Genomic DNA, 443 nt, shown 5'->3' on the forward strand with positions numbered 1-443 from the left:
CGTTTACACAGTGATGATATAATAAACTATCGATGACCAGCTGAGGGGATCAGGCCATCTCCATGGTTACTGGATGATACACAAGGAAAACCATAAGTCGTTACCACAAGAAAACCATGGAAGATAATTATAAAAGGAAAATGGCCGCTCTCAAGCTTCTGTAAATCAGAACAACGAGCAATTAAAACATATATGTAAAAACATTTGATGCATTACATCAGATTTAGCCTTAGACTAAACCTTTCTCAATCTCAATTTCTCAAATCATTGAGAAATGATTTGAGACTGTTAGCTAAAGATGCAAGTTATTGATTAATGAATTAATCTAAAGTTGATTGAGCTTATCCAATCTTAATTTTTCAAATCTCAGATTTAGCCTCTGTCTGCCACAGCCTGCTTTCAGCAGGTGTTATGAACAGATGTTTCGCTTGGGGAAAATAATT

Source organism: Austrofundulus limnaeus, unplaced genomic scaffold (genome assembly GCF_001266775.1).
Source record: "Austrofundulus limnaeus strain Quisiro unplaced genomic scaffold, Austrofundulus_limnaeus-1.0 Scaffold4582, whole genome shotgun sequence".
Classification (NCBI taxonomy): Eukaryota; Metazoa; Chordata; class Actinopteri; order Cyprinodontiformes; family Rivulidae; genus Austrofundulus; species Austrofundulus limnaeus.